The sequence below is a fragment of the Lissotriton helveticus genome, chromosome 4_2 (assembly GCF_964261635.1).
Source record: "Lissotriton helveticus chromosome 4_2, aLisHel1.1, whole genome shotgun sequence".
In the NCBI taxonomy this organism is placed as follows: Eukaryota; Metazoa; Chordata; class Amphibia; order Caudata; family Salamandridae; genus Lissotriton; species Lissotriton helveticus.
This window is the reverse complement of record NC_136064.1, coordinates 44,485,091-44,501,021: the sequence shown is the minus strand read 5'-3', so window position 1 is coordinate 44,501,021 and position 15,931 is coordinate 44,485,091.

The following is a 15,931-nucleotide window of genomic DNA, read 5'->3' as shown; positions in this document are numbered from 1 at the left end:
CCAACCAATAGAGATAATTTTTGTCTCTAACTTGTTTAGAGACAAAAATTATCGCCGCACATCGGCGATTTTTATCGCAGATAAACCTTGCTATTAGCAAGGTTTATCGCAAATGCGATAAAAAACGGCCGCTATGCATGAATATCGCTGAAAAGTCAGCGATATTCATGCATTATCGAGCAAATGCTCTTAGCCATGTTATCCACCTCCCATTGGTTAACATGGCTAAGAACTTCTCAGGGCAGGTGTTAGCTTTTGGAGATATTCGCGCTTAGCGCGAATATCTCCAAAAGTTGGTAATAGGAGATAGCGATGTTAGCGACGGTTTTCAGTCGCTAACATCTTGGCACGCCCACTTTGCATGTCATTAGTGATAAATATCACTGACATGCAAAGCGGGGCCCAAGATGGTCACTATCTCCTATTAGCTGTCGCTAACTGGTGTTAGCGACAGCTTGGTAATAGGGAGATAATTTTATCTCCGCTTTCTTGGCTTTTAAAGCCAAAAAAGCGGAGATAAAGCCCCTTGATAATATGCCCCTGCATACCCTCAGAATAGCTCTATAACTCACACTCTGTTTTTAGTGTTGTTTAGTCTTTTGTCATCAATGATGTAATTTGGGATGTTATCAGTGGTGTAGTCATTAAAAAAAAGGGTGGCTGTCACTTTGTGTTTTTTTACCCAATCATCCTGCTGCAATTTCGCATGCTCTCTGGATACAACATTTTTTATTTTGGTCCGGGGGAGTGGTGGTCTTTCTGGAACCACCCACAAGGGCTAGGGTGGCAGGTTATCCCTACTCTGCCACTTTCTATCTTCCTTTTAACAATTTTCGGGACAGGGAACTATATTGGCTGCTGCAACATTTTCTTTCATGTTGCAGCCAGCCAATCAGAGTGCTCGCTCCCACAGGACCTCACTCCTAAGGGAGCGAGGTGGCTAAGGGCTGAAATGCCCCTACGCCACTCAGAAGGCTCTTTTTTTTGGTTTACCTTGTGGGACTCTAACAAGAGTCCTCAACCCCAACCGTCCTGATACAAATAAGTTTGTACCTTAATTGCTCAGAAACTACTGAACAGATTTACACAAAATAACAAAAAGCACGCTTTCGGACCAAGATTTAGCTTTCTGCCAAATTTGGTGTAATTTCATTCAGCAGTTTATTGCGCTGTTAAAAAAAACAGTCTATGGAAAATGCAGGTTTTTTTTGCATTTTGGGATCCCCTTTTTTTCTCGGCCCTTGCTTGACAGATCACTCCAAAATGTTCTATGCGAAAACAAGGCATAAAAGAGGAACTTTTAGTAATGTTTAGTGAGTATTTGTTAAATGGCCCTAAAGTTATTAGCAAAATGCAAAAAATGCATTTCCTATGGAAATGCTGACCTTACTATAACTACCTTTTGTATTCTTTTTATGATGTACTAGAGTTCCTTCCATGTGGAACCAGAAGGTTGTAAGGATCCATGTATTTATTTAAAGTGAACATTCCCTGGTTGATCAGTTACCTCCTGACCAGCAGGCAAGGGTCCATTCTTGCTTGTATCTCCATCATGAAATAAAGAAGGTTTACTTACCTGGGCAGTGTGATTCTCAGCTTCCTTTACAACAATATCCAGTGGCGACAGCCACATATGTATATCTATAGCTATCTATCTATCTATCTATCTATCTATCTATCTATCTATCTATCTATCTATCTATCTATCTATCTATCTATCTATCTATCTATCTATCTATCTATCTATCTATCTATCTATCTATCTATCTATCTCCTACTGGTGGTCGCCAGTAGGTAGTTATAGTTAGAACATAGTTTCCATAGGAAAAGTATTTTTTAATTTGCAAATAACTTTGGGAAATTCTCCCCCAAAAAGTCTACCCAGGTCAGCTCCTATCCTGAAAGTTTGGGGGTAATTTGTCAAGTGGGGGCTCAGAAACAAAAGGGGGGTCCCAATACGAGTTTTCCCAATGTTAATTTCCATAGGAAATTTTGCGACGAGCTACAGCCCGAACTGCTGCACAGAATGACCCCAAATTTGGCAGAAAGGTAGAGCCTGGTTGAGAAAGCTACTTTTATTTTAAATGGTGTAAATCCGTTCAGTAGCTTTTGAGAAATCCCAAAAATAAAAGTCAACAAATCAATTTCCAATAGGAAACATTGTGCAAGGCTACAGACAAAACTAATGAACGGAATTATCCCAAATTTAGCACAAAGGTAGTGCTTGAATCAGAAAGCGACCGTTTTTTAAAAATGGTATAAATCCGTTCAGTAGTTGCTGAGAAATTGAAAAAATAAAAGTTTCAATATCTGGGCAGGGCCTAAGTCCCATTCATCAATCAATCAATCAATCAATCAATCATACTATTTGTATAGCGCACTACTCACCCGGAGGGTCTCAAGGAGCTTGGGGGAAGGGGGTCTGCTATTGCTCGAACAGCCAGGTCTTGAGTTGTCTCCTGAAGGCGAGATGGTCCTAGGTCAGCCGAAGGTGGGTGGGGAGGGAGTTCCATGTCTTGGCCGCCAGGTAGGAGAAGGATCTTCCTCCGGCGGTGGCTCTTCTGATGCGTGGTACGGCGGCGAGGGCGAGGTTTGTCGAGCATAGCTGGCGGGTGGGCGTGTAGAAGGTCAGGCGGTCATTGAGGTACTTGGGGCCCAGGTCGTGGAGGGACTTGTGTGCGTGGGGGAGGAGTCTGAACGTGATTCTCTTGCTGATGGGGAGCCAGTGCGGATCCCTCAGGTGGCCAGAGATGTGGCTGCGATGGGGAATGTCCAGGATGAGTCGGGCGGAGGCGTTCTGGATGCGTTTGAGTCTTTTCTGTAGCTTGGCTGTCGTTCTGGTGTAGAGGGTGTTCCCGTAGTCCAGTCGGCTTGTGACGAGTGCCTGGGTGACTGTCTTCCTGGTTTCGGTCGGGATTCATCGGACGATCTTGCGGAGCATGCGTAGGGTGTTGAAGCATGATGAGGAGACGGCGTTGACTTGTCTGGTCATCGAGAGGGAGGAGTTCAGGATGAAGCCCAGGTTGCGTGCGTAGTCTGTTGGCTTGGGAGTGATGCCCAGGGCGGGGGGCCACCAGGAGTCGTCCCAGGCGGAGGGCGATGGTCCCTGGATGAGGACTTCCGTCTTGTCTGAGTTCAGTTTCAGGCGACTGTACTTCATCCACTCGGCGACGTCTTTCATCCCTTCGTGTAGGCTAGCTCTGGCGGTCGCGGGGTCTCTGGTGAGGGAGAGGATCAGTTGGGTGTCGTCGGCGTAGGAGATAATGTTGAGGTTGTTTTGGTGAGCGATGGCTGCAAGGGGTCTCATGTAGATGTTGAAGAGGGTGGGGCTGAGTGATGATCCTTGCGGTACGCCGCAGATGACTTCGGTGGCCTCGGAACGAAACGGGGGGAGGCGGACTCTCTGTGTTCTTCCGGCGAGGAACGAGATGATCCATTCCAGTGCTTTCTCTTGGACACCTGTGTTGCTGAGGCGTTGGACTAGGGTGCGGTGGCAGACAGTGTCGAACGCTGCAGAGAGGTCCAGGAGGATGAGGGCCGCTGTTTCCCCGTTGTCGAGCAGGGTTCTGATGTCGTCGGTGGCTGCGATGAGGGCGGTCTCGGTGCTGTGGTTGGATCGGAAACCGGACTGCGAGGGATCAAGGGAGGAGCGAGATGGGGCGAAAGTTCTTGAGGTTGGTGGGGTCCGCTGTTGGTTTCTTCAGTAGGGCGCTGAGCTCGGCGTGCTTCCAGCTCTCCGGGAAGGTGGCGGTGTTGAAGGAGATGTTGATGATGTCCCGGAGTTGGGGTGCGATGATGGAGTCGGCCTTGTTGAAGACGTGGTGGGGGGAGGGGTCGGTTGGAGATCCGGAGTGGATGGTGTTCATCGTGCGGGTTGTGTCTTCGGTGGTCACCGTGGTCCATGTGCGGAGGGTGGCGGTGGGGGGCGTTGATTCGACGGTGAGGTGCGTGGATGGTGCGCCGAAGCTGTTGTGGATGTCGGCGATCTTGCAGTGGAAGAACGAGGCGAGAGAGTCGCAGAGGTCTTGTGAAGGGGTGATGTCGTTGTTGCCGGTGCTGGGGTTGGAGAACTCCTTGACGATGTTGAAGAGTTCCTTGCTGTCGTGGGCGTTGTTGTCCAGTCGATCCTTCAGTGATTTATTCTTGGTGGTGCGGATGAGCTGGTGGTGCTTGACTGTGATTGGCTGCCAATCCTGTGGCTCTGTAGAAGCGAGTCGCAAGAAAACAAAGAAAAAAGGTAAAAAACAATAGAAGGGGGCAGGGTAGAAATACCCTGACCCCCTAGGTCAGGCACGTTCGGCACATTTGCACAGTGTTGCAGGGAGGGGGCGGGGCATGACATAGCAAGTGTGCAAACGCACCCCCTGGCACATTGTAAATTGGGGGCTTAAGTCCCCTTCAATCCTGAGGGTCTCCGGGGGTGAACTACCCCACCAGGTACTTCCAGTATGCGGCAGGGAGCTGTGTTGCAGAGAGGTGTTGAGAGGCCACGCCCCTTTTTACACCTCTCTGCAACACAGCTCTGTGGCACTTACTGGAGGTAACTGGTGGGCTAGTTGGCACCCAGGGACCATCAGGACTCAAGGGGAATTATCCCCCCAACTTAAAATGCACCAGGGGGGCGCGTTTGCACAGTGGTGAAGGGAGGGGGCAGGGCCTGACATAGCAAGTGTGCATACGCACCCTCTGGCACATTGTAAATTGGGGGATTAAGTCCCCTTCAATCCTGAGGGTCCCTGGTGTAAACTAGCCCACCAGGTGCTTCCATTATGTGCCGGGGAGCTGGGTTGCAGAGAGATGTTGAGAGCCCACGCCCCTTTTTACACCTCAGGATTCAAGGGGATTTAATCCCCAATTTACAATGCACCAGGGGGTGCATTAGCACAGTGGTACAGGGAGGGGGCGTGGCGTGATGTGAAAAAAGGGGAAATGTGCCCTGTGGCGCGTTTTAAGTTGGGGGATTAAGTTCCCTTGAATCTTGGGGGTCCCTGGTGGCCAACTAGCCCACCAGGTACCTCTAGATGCACCAATGAGCTGCGTTTCCAGAGAGGTGGTCTATGGCCACGCCACCTTTTTACACCACTCTGCAACGCAGCTCTGTGGCACTTACTGGAGGTCGCTGGTGGGCTAGTTGGCCCCCAGGGAGCATCAGGACTCAAAGGGACTTAATCCCCAACTTATAACGCACCAGGGGGTGCGTTTGCACAGTGGTACAGGGAGGGAGCGTGGCCTGATGTGACAAGTATGCAAATGCGCCCTGTGGCACATTTTAAGTTGGGGGATTAAGTCCCCTTGAATCCTGAGGGTCCCTGGGGGCCAACTAGCCCACCAGGTACGTCCAGTAAGTGCCACAGAGTTGCATTGCAGAGAGGTGTTAAAAGGGGCGTGGCCTCGGACCACCTCTCTGTAACGCAGCTCTGTGGCACTTACTGGAGGTACCTGGTGTGCTAGTTGGCCCCCAGGGACCCTCAGGATTCAAGGGGTATTAATCCCCCAACTTAGAACCCACCAGGGGGGCGCGTTTGCACAGTGGTGAAGGGAGGGGGCGGGCTTGATGTGACAAGTGTGTACTTATGCAATCAGTCCGCCAAAACACAAGCACTTATAAATTCACCATGCACTCTCCTTGGAGCACTCTATTCATCCAGTTACTACCCATGTACTCATGCAATGACCCAGGTACTAACTCATGGCAAATACAGAGGAGGTCATGCTAATCACGGGTGTACCCCAACGCATAGTGTTCCCTAGTGTATGTAGGTGTTTCCACTGTATTCTAAGTGTCTTTTAGAATAGCAATGGCTCAGGTCCTGGTTAGTCAGAGTCAGTTACCCCCAGTACCCGTCAGTAAAAAGTTGGGGGCACAGGAGGAATTACTGCTTCTCTGTTGGTTCTTTCTGCACATCTCTTCCTTCTTCCTGCACTTTTGTTCATTTTTCTTGACTTCTGTTGACTCTTTCAGCATTTGTCTTGCTTCTTTCTGTGCTTTTCTTCCTCTTTCTTCACATGTCCTACCTTTGTAGGCATAGTTAGAAATTAGCATATAAAAAACCATTGACATTCACTGAAAAAAACATGGGTTTCAGGCACGTTATAGTTAGAAATTAGCATTTAAAACACCTTTGAAATTCACTGAAAAAACCATAGGTTTCAGGCACGTTATGGTTGGAAATTAGCATTTAAAAAACCTTAGAAATTCACCGAAAAAACCATAGGTTTCAGGGACGTTATAGTTAGTTGGACATTTCACTCGTACAAAACCATAGAAATTCCCCCGTTATAGTTAGTTCAGCTAACTATAACTCGCGCCCCTGCAATGCACTGCAGATGATGTCACATATTACATCATTCAGGACATGGTCAATTCCAAACAAGGCTCATGTTAGATGTCCTTCACATCTAACATGAGCTACGATTAGAATTCCATAGAGCATATTATCAAACCCATTATCGCCACTTTAGCGGCACTTTCCTGCTGATAATTTTGTCGCCCAGGCTTGATGTTATGGCCCAGAGTGCGCAGTGTACAGCAGTTTCTCTGTAAAATCTATAATTACCTCCGAGCAGTGACAACAGATAGGTTACAACAGTCTGACAAACAGATCCACAACCTTATTACCCCACTTTTAGGTTACTTTTAACATGGGTAAAGCGACGCAAAGAGCTTGTAAATCTACGTCTGACTTTTCAAGAAAAAATCTCAACTCCAGATTCTGCAACATAGTTTTAATGTTGTTTCCTCTCTCTTTCTCTCTCTCACTCTCTGTGACATCATTTCTCTTTCTCTCTTAAACTTATAGACACTGCTGTCTGCTTGCACATGTAAAAGAACAGCCCAACTCAAGTTGCGAAGCGTTTGGCCGCAGTGTTTATACAATGGTAAGCACAGAGGCCTAGATCTACAAAGCCTTGATAGCAATGCTATTAGAAATAAGTCGGCATAACGGGCGTCAGTAACGCAGTAGGCACTTCCATATAGACACCACTTGAACCCGGCACTATAACAAGTGAAATGTACCAAGTACACTCCACTCGTAAAACTGTAGTGTTACCTTTATTTGTGAAAGGAGAGACGGTCATATTATCAAGCCTTGGCGACAAAATTATTGCCACTTTATCGGCAGGAAAGTGCCGCTAAAGTGGCGATAATGGGTTTGATAATATGCTCTATGGAATTCCAATCAAAGCTCATGTTAGATGAGAAGGACACCGAACATGAGCTTCGATTGGAATTCCATAGAGCATATTATGAAACCCATTATCGCCACTTTAGCGGCACTTTCCTCCCAATAAAGTCGCGATAATTTAGTCGCCCAAGCTTGATAATATGGCCCAGAATGCGTAGTGTACAGCAGCTTCTCTGTAAAATCAGATAGGTTACAACAGTCTGACAAACAGATTTACAACCTTATTACGCCACTTTTGAGTCACTTTTTAACATGGGTAAAGTGGCGCAAGGAGCTTGTAAATCTACGTCTGATTTTTCAAGAAAAAATCTCAACTCCAGACTCTGCGACACAGTTTTAATGTTGTTTTTTCTCTCTTTCTCTCTCTCACTCTCTGTGACATCATTTCTCTTTCTCTCTTAAACTTATAGACACTGCTGTCTAATTGCACATGTAGAAGAACAGCCCAACTCAAATTGTGAATTCAACTGGCCGAAGCGTTTGGCCGCAGTGTTTATACAACGGTATGCACAGAGACACAGAGGCCTAGATCCACAAAGCCTTCATAGCAATGCATTAGAAATAAGTCTGCATAACGGGCGTCAGTAACGCAGTAGCACTTCCATATAGACACCACTTGAACGCGGCAGTATAACAGAACTGAAATGTACGAGGCACACTGCACACGTAAAACCGTAGAGTTACCAAAACTTGTAATGCGTCAGCTCATTTACTCACATCTACATAATTCTAAACTCTAATTTTCTTTTTTGTTTTGCAGATTACCAATCGGACATCTTTTGGAGTCCATTTAACACTTTGTTTATAATATTGTTTGTTGTTAAAGTTATTTTCTAGCTGCTTCTAATATAGTTAAAATTGAGTTTCGTTTAGATTTATTGTTTTAATAAAAGTTCATTAAAAAAACTACATACTTCTTTTATTTTGTGGGGGGGGTATGACGGTCCACAATAAAAATAATGTTGAAATACTATAGTAAGATATTCAAGACTAGGATTGAAAACTAGTGAGTGCTAAGTAACAGATATAATAAAAATAGCTGTGAAAAACTACTGAAATGGCGGTGGACGGAGTACGTAATCAACGTTTGGTGCCTCGGCACTACCTTTCAAATAAATATAGAAAAAATATGATTATTAATATATTACAAAAGTACAGCAGCGGATGACACACACGACCCGGGAAAAGAAAGCGACACATTTACTACCTGAAATAAAGAAAGGTTTCCTTGTTGAACTTGAAGAAAAAGAAAAAACGTGGGCTTCGAAACTAGGCTGCGCATGCGTAGAGAGTACAACTGCTACAAAAAAAAAGGAAAGTATTACATACTATAATAGAAATGAAGGAGCATATTATCAACAAAAGGCTATACATTATCGCCGCTTTTATCGGCAGGAAACTGCCGATAAAGCGGCGATAATGGGCTTGATAATAGGCCCTTGTAATTTCCCATAGCAGCCCAGGTTCTGATGTTAACCTGGGCTGCTATGGTTATTCACAAGGGCATATTATCAAGCCCATTATTGCCACTTTATCAGCAGTTTCCTGCCGATAAAAGCGGCGATAATGTATCGCCTTTTGTTGATAATATGGCCCATTGCTGTTTTTTTTACCAGTAAACTTAGGTGCATATTATCAAGGACCGGTGTTAAAATTATCGCCATTTTATTGGCAGGAGACTGCCGATAAAACGGCGATAATGAGCTTCATAATACTGCCATGTTATTTCCCATAGAAGCCCATGTTAACACCAGAACATAGGCTTCTATGGGAATTAACAAGGACGTATTATCAAGCCCACCCTCCCAACATTAATTAAAAAAAACAGACAATGCAGGTACCCGGAGCTGTAAGGTCATTTTACATATTACTGCCATAGAAATGTGGCATTCCCCGCGACGTGTACAGGGAGAGAGAGAGAGAACTACTGAGTTCTAAGTAACAGATATAATAAAAATAACGGTGAACAACTACTAAAACGGCGGTGGACGGGGTACGTAATCAACGTTTGGCGCCTCAACACTACCTTTCAAATAAATATAGAAAAAATATGATTATTAATATATTACAAAAGTACAGCAGTGGATGACACACACAACCCAGGAAAAGAAAACGACAAATTTACTACCTGAAATAAAGAAAGGTTTGCTTGTTGAACTTGGAGAAAAAGAAAAAAACGTGGCCTTCGAAACAAGTCTACGCATGCGTAGAGAGTACAACTGCTACACAAAAAAAAGGAAAGTGTTACATACTATAATAGAAATGAAGGGGCATATTATCAACAAAAGGCGATACATTATCGCCGCTTTTATCGGCAGGAAACTGCCAATAAAGCGGCGATAATGGGCTTGATAATAGGCCCTAGTAAAATTCCCATAGCAGCCCAGGTTCTGATGTTAACCTGGGCTGCTATGGTTATTCACAAGGGAATATTATCAAGCCCATTATCGCCGCTTTATCGGCAGTTTCCTGCCAATAAAAGCGGCGATAATGTATCGCCTTTTGTTGATAATATGGCCCATTGCTCTTTTTTTTACCAGTAAACTTAGGTGCATATTATCAAGGACCGGTGTTAAAATTATCGCAGTTTTATTGGCAGGAAACTGCCGATAAAACGGCGATAATGAGCTTGATACTACGGCCTTGTTATTTCCCATAGAAGCCCATGTTAACACCAGAACATAGGCTTCTATGGGAATTAACAAGGACGTATTATCTAGCCAAACCTCTCAACATTATTAAAAAACGCCAGACAATGCAGCTACCCAGAGCTGGAAGGTCATTTTACATATTACTGCCCTAAAAAGGTGGAGTTCCCCGCGACGTGTACGGGGAGAGAGAGAGAGAGCTCAAAACATTTTTTTCTTAAAAAGCCACGAGGGGGCCGCTCCCCGAGACTGCGGGGAGTAGGACCGTAACCCCCCCGCATGCTTCAAAATAAAACCAGAGGAGTGCCGTTCCCCAGTGCTCGGGGCACCTTACAAGCCCTCATTATGCAAAAAAATTGCCCTCGTAATTTGCCCCCGGGACCTAAAGAATAAAATGAACTTCTAGTTTTTTTTCACCTTTTCCACCGCGTACAAGTACTGCACGAGTACCCCGACATTTTTTATTTAAAAAAAATAATAATTTAGCCTAAAGATCCATGTACCACCCCCTGACCAAGACTATACGGTCAGAATGTTTCTACCCTGCCCCCATTCCTTATTTCTCAACTTTATTTGAATGAATTCTTGTCACTCTGCTCTCCCGACAAACAAGATGGCTGCCAACACTTCCTGGTTTGGAGTATTGACAGCCAATCAGCATGCAGCTCTTGCTCTTAATTGTACGGATTTCCGTACACGTACGCCGCGATTTTTCTTTTTTTAAAAATAAATAAAAAATAGAGCCTAAACATCCATGTACGACCCCCTGAGCAAGCCTAGAGGTTCAGAATGTTTCTAGCCTGCCCCCTTCCCTTATTTCTCAACTTACTTACTGTTTTCTTGTGACTCAGTTCTACCGAGGCACAAGATGACCGCCAACACTTCCTGGTTTCGAGTGTTGACAGACAGTTCACAGCCAATCAGCATGCAGCTCGCGCTCGTAATTGAACGTATTTCCGCACGCGTGCTGCACTCTGCCTCTAGATATCGCTATGATTTTACTTGTAATTTTCTCAGAAACTACAGAACGGATTTAAACCATTTAACAAAAAGCACAATCTGCGAACCGAACTCTACCTCTCTGCCAAATTTCGTGTAATTCCGTTCAGCCATTCGGGCTGTAGCCCTGGCTAAAGGTCCCTTTGGAAAATTGCATTGGGAAAACACGTTTTGGGACCCCCCTTTTTTCTCGGCCCCCACTTGACGAATCACCCCCAAACATTCAGGGAAGGAGCAGAACAGAGCAGGGCATTTTCTTGGAGAAATTCACAAAGATTCGTCCACCGGCGCCAACGTTATTCCAAATAGAATGTTGTGGATTTCCTATGGAAACTAGGTCCTAATTATAACTTCCTACTGGCGACCGCCAGTAGGTTATATATATATATATATATATATATATCACAACCAAACAATCATATATCACAACCAAACAATCATAAGCTTAGAGTGCCACATAAATTATGCAGACAGAGAAGGATTGAATTGTGTAAATAGAAATAGGCCCTTAGGGTCACCAGGGAATGAAAAAAAAAGTTGACTAAGTGAAATCGACTAGGAGGAAGGGTTGCCGCACAGCCTGCGCATACTTACTTGGAATATTCATGGCTACAATAGAATATCTAAATTAGAAAAATTTTCAACAAGTTAATAATCACTTTGCTATTGTTTGCCTACAAGAAACTTGGTTGTGCGATGAAAGCCCTTTGCAGGAATGGTATGTAAAATTGAATACCCAAGCTCTGAGAAGACAATTTGGCCGCCCAGCTGGCACACAAATAATGATGATATCTACTAAAATAGTCAAGAAGGTGGTACCTCTGAATGTTAAATGTAAATGGTTAGTGGCCGGTAGAGTGCACCTTTTGGATCCAAACCCCAGGTATGATGGTATAATCATCGTAAACGTTTATATGCAGGGGGGTGGCCATAAGGAGTATACAGTAGAACTGAGAAAGTTTAAAGAGGATATACAGGAGATAACAGATGCATATCAGAGAGACCTGTTTTTATTACAAGGCAACTTCAATCAAAAACTAGATCCCTGTACAGTTGATCTAGGATTAAAGAGTTACTGTTGGCCTATAATATAAATGTTGCTAGCTTTCCTAGGGCAGGACTCCCTGCGCGAGATAATGTTCTAAGCAACATTTATTTAATTTATTTATTTATAAAGCGCCAGAATCAACCCCTTAAGGGGTATCTCTGCGTTTGAATGGGTGGCGGATAGAAGACTATCTGCTGAAAATCAGAAACATAAGAGAGAAGTCTTATTATGGGCTCAGTGTTTCTAGTTTGTGGTAATGGAAGGATGGAGTCAGACTGGTCAGCAAGCAGTACATTTAAGATAGGCAAACAACTATGCCCTATAGACTACATCTTTATTCACTCATGGAATTTTGAATTGGTGAGAGATTTTGAGGTGATGAGGGTTGAGGGGAGTGATCACTTTCTCCTTACAGTCAAGATAGTTGGAGGACAAAATCAAGAGATACAAATATTCCGGTACAAATAGAGTACCCTAGGCGGCTGGGGTCATTTATGCAGTGCCAAACATTAGATGATATTCCCAATAACATGGTCCGATGCCTAAGGGTTAAATTAAAATGGAAAAGCCACAGGAAAGATAGGAATAAGAAAGGTAAGACCAATAGAGAAAAACTGGTTTATTGAGGAATGTAGGTAATTAAAACCAAACATAAGAAAAGGAAAATAAAGCCTAAAGTTGAGTTATGATACAGATATGATGATTAGCCTACAGAAATTACAGAAAACATACTAAACGATCATCGGGGAACAAAAAAGAATATATGAAGAGAGACTTTGGGGAAACCTACTAGAGGCAATAGAAACTAAAGAAGTAAAAAAGTTTTGGAAACTAGTCCAAGAGAGGGTCAGGTAGGACACAGGCGACCATGAATTGCATTGTGACAGAAGATGATTGGGAACAATACTAGGGTGAAATATATAGCAAAGGAGTACAGCAAGTAAAGATGGTACATTCATTATGGTCAGAGGTGGGGGAGGATATTACGTTGTTATTTTAGGAATGTAATGTTAAATGTAATGTTAAACACATCACAGCAAATCTAACATTAAAAAGAGCAATCAGCGCTTATAATCTCCCGGCAGTAATTATAAAGACCAAATCAGACTGGTGGGCAAAATTCTTTGCAAAAATGTTTTCCGGCATTCTTGATTCAGGGGAGATGCCCCAAACCTGAAAATGAGCAATCATCAGACCCATCCATAAATGGGGAGATGTAAAGATTCCTAAAAACTATAGGCTAATTAACCTGTTGATGTGGGAGAGAAGGTCTTTACAAAATGAATCCTGGATAAACATAAGGAATGGGTAGAAGCTAATCAGGTAGCCCCCCCCCAGTACAGGGGGGTCTTATGAAAAGGCACTCTACAATACATCACTACTTCTCCCTTTGGTCCATCGCGCAGAAGTCGGTGGAGCATGGGCGTATGTTATTCAGCTTCTTGTCGACTTCCGGGCAGCATTTGATTTGGTAGACCAAAACCGGTTGTGGGAGATGTGATAATTACTAATTACTGATATCCCTAAGGGCCTTTTGGTTATGATACAAGAGCTCTCCAGTCACAATTGGGCACATGGTATTCTGGACACAGATGGGACATTGTTGAAGAAAATACCAATTGAAAATGGATTAAGACAAGGGTGTGTATTGGCCTCCTTGCTCTTCTCCTTATTTCCAGCCAACTTACCAATTACATTAAAGAAAGGCATAGGGTACCAGTCCCAAATTAGATGGGAAACACATTGCTTGCTTACTTTACGTAGACGATCTGGTAATTCTAGATCGTACAGAGATATGTCTGCAGAGGAAGCTGGATGTGTTTAATGAATATGTCAGTCAGAAAAAACTTGTTGTCAACTTGGAAAAAACCCCGGTTTTGAGCTTTGGCAAGAAAAGGAAGAAATTCAGTTGGTTCCTGGGTTCCACAAAGCTGAATGCAGTAAAAGAGTATAAATATTTAGTAATGTGGTTTGAAAAATCCCTAAAATGGAAATCTCAATTGAATGCACTGAGAATATGAGCACTGACCTCAGTTAGTGGGCTGAAGAAATGTAATAAAAATTAGGGAGAAAGGTCAGATAGAGCTGCCTAGAATGCATATATGGCCATGATACTGCCTCAGTTCCAATATGGACCGAAATATTGTATATGAGTGGCAAAAGAGGGTGGAATATTGTAAGGGGAAAATGTATAAAAAAAACTATTGTCCCTACACAGGTCATCTATGATTCAGGCAGTAAGAATAGAAACGGGCATGGTATCTTGGGAGGTAATGACACGTATGGCATTAATAAGATTCTGGCAACGCCTGGGGAATAGGGAAGAGCCAAAGATAGCACATTGGTGCAAACGTGGAATTTTGTAGAGTGATCTGAAATGGGCAAAGGGGGTCAGGAAAACGTTAGATACATTATGTAGTGAAATGGAAGTTAAACTGTACCCTCATGACCTACAAATTGATGTTATGAGGTGAGAACTGAAGATACTTGGGAAAGAAATTTCTCGAGACCAGGATCGCCAGTACCAGGAGGGGAAAAATATGTGAATTTCATGACTAAGATGCGGCAATCTGATCAACAGTTCCCTTACATAAAGTGTGTCGTTTGTATTGAGCTGCCTCTAGTCCACCAACCTATTCCAGCTGGGTTGGTTCCAACCGCCAAGATGCTCCATGGAGTGGTAGTAGCGCTATATAAATGTGACATTACATTACATTACATTACATTACATTACATAGATATATTTCCCCATCGCTATCTCAGAAATTAAGTATTACGATTACGAATAGTAAATAATCCTGGTTATGTGAATGATGGGATAAAAGGGGCTATGATGGATTCTGAAGGGAAGTGTACCTGCAACCTAGGCACAAAATGCACTATTTTGCACAAACTATTAGATTGTTTTAAGGTTCTTGCTGCAAGGAAACTGTTTTATGATCAATTTTTTTAAATACGGTATTACAAACTGTGCACAGGCAGTAGATTTGTTAACGGAAATGTACTATTTGGACATAGCATGTGCACTTGGGAGATTTATGTTTGAAGTTAAAATAGTTTTTAAGAGTTTAAAGAATCAGGAATTTTATGAACTATATGTTATGATAAAATTAATCAGGTTAGGAAAATGAAATAACTAGGAATCTTGATGTATCATGAAATTGTATATTTACTATGTAGACATTATTTAATGACACAGTATTATGAAAAGATTGAAATGCTCTTTTATGTTCAAGGACCATGGGTCTAAATAAACATTCTTTTTGACACTGATACTGATTCATATATTATGTAAAACAAGGCTAGGAAGTCTGGATAGTTCTCATGTGTAGGTGGAGAGATTCTTTTATTGGAGCACATCTACTACATCAGTGACACCCTAAATCTGCCCACCTCAAATGTCTGTTTTCAAGCAGAATTTTTGAGAAAGGGATTAGCACGGTGCCATACATGCTGAGCTAGAAAATCAAAATAGTCCTATGCTATTTTTGTAATAAAGTGTTTGAACATAGGGTTAGCCACTGGTATCCATGCCAACCGGGAAAATGACAACAGTATTTTACTACTCCAGGCACAGTAGTATAGTTAGTATTAGTAGGATATTATCCACACACACCTGAAATAAATAAAAGCATCTCCTAAAACATGTACTTCACTATCATTAGAGCTCAGTAGAAAAGTATTGCTTTGTCTGGACTGAAGGGTGCACCCAATATAGGCCAAAACCAAACACACACAAGCTTAGAGTGCCCGCATAAATTATGTAAAACAAGCCCGAGGTAGTGCCCATGTTTAGGTGGATAGCTGCTGTTTTTAGAGCACATCTATAGCACCAGTATCAAACTGGGGGCCATATTATCAAGAACGGCAATAACATTATAGCCTTTTTAGCTGCAAGAAACTGTCGCTAAAGCGGCAATAAGGGACTTGATAATATGCCCTTGTGAATTCCCATAGAAGCCCAGGTTCTGGTGTGAACCTGGGCTTCTATGGGAATTCACAAGGGCATATTATCAAGTCCCTTATTGCCGCTTTAGCGGCAGTTTCTT